Raw genomic sequence first — 4,123 nt, 5'->3', positions numbered from 1 at the left:
AATAGCAGGTTATTCCAACCAACCGTCTTGGACGATATTGCGATGAGGTGGGCGGCGAGGCAGGTAGATTTTAATTAATATTCGACAGGGTGGATATTAATATTGTTACGTTTGGTGATTGTTGTAAACTATGGCCGACACTATAATTTCACTCGATTGAAACAATTAATTACATTGATATTGCAACGAGTGTTTTCCTCAGAAATTTCAGTTAGTGGAACTGAGGAGGTTCAGCTGGAGTTCATACTGTAGCGGTTACCTTATTCACATGTCGCGGTTAACTTATCCGCATGTGACGGTTACCAATACCATATGTTTGGTCTAACTCACGCGCACGGGCTTTTGGTTGTGTGGTCGTGACGCACGCGCGGCTGTTGGAGCCACGCCCTCCGAAGAGGGCTTTTGGTTTTATATAAGCCGTTACGACTTCCGTTCGCGAGCAGTTCCTGGAGATTTCTGTACAATAAACAGGCTTTGTACCCAACGAAATGGCCTCTTCTTCTCGTCTTCGGCAACTCCTAAACTGGTGACCCCGTCGCCCCCGAACGTATTCGGGGGCTGCACATGAACATGGCAGTATTTCGACCGCAATTTCTTCCACAAGACCTAACTCGAACTGCCGGAGTTTCAGCAACGACGAGCGGCCATGTGGTTCGCGCACCGCACTCGGTTCCTCCTCTACGACTAGAGGGGCGAGCCTGCTCCGGGACCCTCCGAAGGAACGCCATTACGAGGCGTTGGCGGCACGGCTACTTCGTCACCTTCGCGCGCACTGGAGCCGCGTTACCTTCGCGCGCGCTGGAGCCTCGTTACCTTCGCGCGCACTGCTGCTCACCATTCCCGCAACTCCTACTACTGCAACTACAACTGCTACCACTGCTCGCCACTCGCGCAACTCCTACTGCTGCAACTACAACTGCTACCGCTACTCGCCACTCGCGCAACTACGACTCCTACTCTACACCCTCGGGAGGTCCACGAGGAACCTCGGCAGCCTCCCCCGAGGCCTTGACCAGCCCCTCGGTTGGCTCAACCACTTTACGCGTGCACCGCTCGAGCCTTCTCGGCACTGCACCCGCGAACTGCAACCTCGGGAGGCCCGCGAGGAACCTCGGCAGCCTCCCCCAAGGACTTGACCAGCCCCTCAGTCGGCTCAACCCCACGGCTGCGTTTCTTCGTGCGTACCGAGGCCGGGCCCTGCTAGAGCCTTCTCGGCGCTGCCGAGCGCGCCTGTGAACTACATACACGCCCGTGGAGTGACTTCTGGGGGGGCGCATGTAGCGGTTACCATATTCACATGTTGCGGTTAACTTATCCGCATGTGATGGTTACCAATACCATATGTTTGGTCTAACTCACGCGCACGGGATTTTGGTTGTGTGGTCGTGACGCACGCGCGGCTGTTGGAGCCACGCCCTCCGAAGAGGGCTTTTGGTTTTATATAAGCCGTTACGACTTCCGTTCGCGAGCAGTTGCTGGAGATTTCTGTACAATAAACAATCTTTGTACCCAACGAAATGGCCTCTTCTTCTCGTCTTCGGCAACTCCTAAAATACCAGGGATTAGTTCAGTTACCAAGCAGCCAGCTAGCGCTTGCCAAGCCAGCCGTTCCTTACGAACGGTTTCGAATGGAGTGCTTGATTGAGTGTTTCGGCCACTTGGCGAGCGATTTACAATAAACTTGGTGACTGAACGGCACTCGGTGGAGTGCATACCTCCACCTGGCTGAACAGTTTTCGTTTGTATCCCACTGATAGGCCAAACCTGGATTTGGACCCGAACCAAAATCTAATCGGCTTGTTCTTGTCATCCAACCATCTTATCCACAAAGTTTTGTCAAAACTTAAGTCGTCCATAACTTTTTGAAACATCATGCTTGTGATGTATGCAACATCGACACCTCACCGTCGACAACATATAACAAGAATTAGCAATCATAGATTGCAGACCCTCGCCAGGATGTGTTTTTAGTGGTTTTTAAGGCTTCAGTGTTAAAACAAATATGGCGGCCGAACCACATGACCTATGACATAATTATCATTTAAAATTCCACAGGTGGGGGTGCACCTTTGGTGAAAATTTTCTGTCAATCGGACCAACGGTCGCAGAGAAAATCATATTTATTCTGTGCAGACAAACAGACAAACGAACTCAAATGGAATACCCTCTCCTCTGGCGAGGGTAACAAGCGGGTATGGATGAACAGGTCATTTCCAGGTTGGCGGGCCCGGGAAGCGACTTTGTGCTTGCTGCTCGCACAATAAAAGCCATTCTGAATTTTTTTTTTTTTTTTTTTTTTTGTATACAAGATCGAGGCTCGTGAAAGAGCGAACATTAATCACACAGAAAGACAAACCGACACATAAAACATATAACATCGGGAGCGGTAGACAAGATGGGGAGAGAGGGGGAAGGACACAAACACAACATTTGAGAGCAGGGACCAAGAGACATGGAGACATCGAGAGATCTGAGAGAGGGCGAGGGTTTTGGGGGGGGGGGCAAGGGAAGGGGGCGGTGGGAGAGGTATAAAACATATGGACACTGCCAGGACTTCCAGGAAAGAAGTTGGAATTTCAAACAAGGTGGATCTGGGGTGAATTAGCGGGGGTAGAAAATATCAAGGTTTTGGATGGGGGAAGATAAGAGATGGTGGTGAACAGCTGTTTTAAAGACCTGGAGGGAGGAGTGGGATTGAAGGGAGTGAGGGAGTTTGTTCCAGAGGCGGGAGAAAAGAGGATGAAAGAGTGAAGGTGAGCAGAGAGCCGAGATTTCGGCAGTTTAACCATCAGAGGGTTGCTGGCAGATCTTGTACGACCTGTAGGAATATTTGGGGGACACAGCACAGAGAGAGCTGGGGGTGCAAGGCCGGAGAGGATTCGGTAGAAGACAGAAAGACCACCTACCTGCCTGCGGTGAGTGAGTGAAAGGCCCTCAGAGATAGCCTCATCGCGGGAGATTCCAATAATTCTGAAAGCTTTGGTTTCAACAGCGTGAAGCCGAGCTAGGTGTGAGGCAGGAGCACCGGCCCATAGGGGAGAACAGTATTCCATTGAGCTGCGGATGAAAGCCTTGTATGTGGTGAGGAGCTCAGGTGTGCCGAGGAAGGACTTCGCACGACGGAGGATGCCCAGTCGGCAACTGGCTTTGGAGGCCAGCTTGGAAATGTGGTTTTCCCAAGAAAGATCATGGCAGATAGTGAGACCCAAAAGCTTGAGCGACAGAACTTCTTGGAGAGGATTTGTTGAGAAAGTAGATGGGAGGGTTGTCCAGTCGATCTTTTCAGAGAGACATAGTAAGAGTGTGAGATTTGTCAGGATTGAAAGACATGTTCCACTTGTTTGACCAGTCTGTGATTTTGTCCAAGTCTTCAGAGAGTGAGGAGGCTGCAGACTGCCGATCTGAGGGAAGAGGAATGGAGCGGCAGAGAGTGGAGTCATCAGCAAAGAGATGGAGAGGATTTTCAAGAGAGTCAGAGAGATCATTGATGAAGACCAGAAAAGCATGGGGCCCAGAACACTGCCTTGGGGAACTCCAACCTGAATAGGAAGAGGAGATGAGAGAAACCCATTCAGGGCCACATGTTGACGACGACTAGAGAGGAAGTCTGCCAGCCATGCGTGGAGATTTCCATGGATACCAAAGGAGGAGAGTTTGGTGAGCAGAGCGGGGTGCCAGACCGTGTCGAAGGCACGTGATATGTCGAGGGAGACAGCTCTAATTTCCTGTTTGGCATTGAGGACCTCCATCCATTGTTGAGACAGCAGAAGCAGCATGTCCAGAGTAGAGTGACCTGGTCTGAAACCAAATTGATGATCAGAGATCAAGCCATTGGAGAAGAGGAAAGATTTCATATCCGAAGCAATGATGGATTCCATGACTTTGCTGATAATTGGGAGAAGGCTGATTGGTCTGTAGTTGCTAGGATCTGTTTTTGCACCTTTTTTGTGCATAGTGGTGATGTTGGCTGATTTCCAAGCAGATGGCAGTTGACCTTGAGCAAAAGAGAGGGTGAAGAGAACAGAGAGAGGGTGAGATAGAGCGGCAGAGCAGGATTTTAGGACCCGTGGGCTGATGCCTTCGGGTCCAGTTGCAGAATCAGAGTCGAGGGTTGACAGAAACT

Source organism: Myxine glutinosa, chromosome 1 (assembly GCF_964187855.1).
Source record: "Myxine glutinosa chromosome 1, kmMyxGlut1.1, whole genome shotgun sequence".
In the NCBI taxonomy this organism is placed as follows: Eukaryota; Metazoa; Chordata; class Myxini; order Myxiniformes; family Myxinidae; genus Myxine; species Myxine glutinosa.
This window is presented reverse-complemented; position numbering follows the sequence as displayed.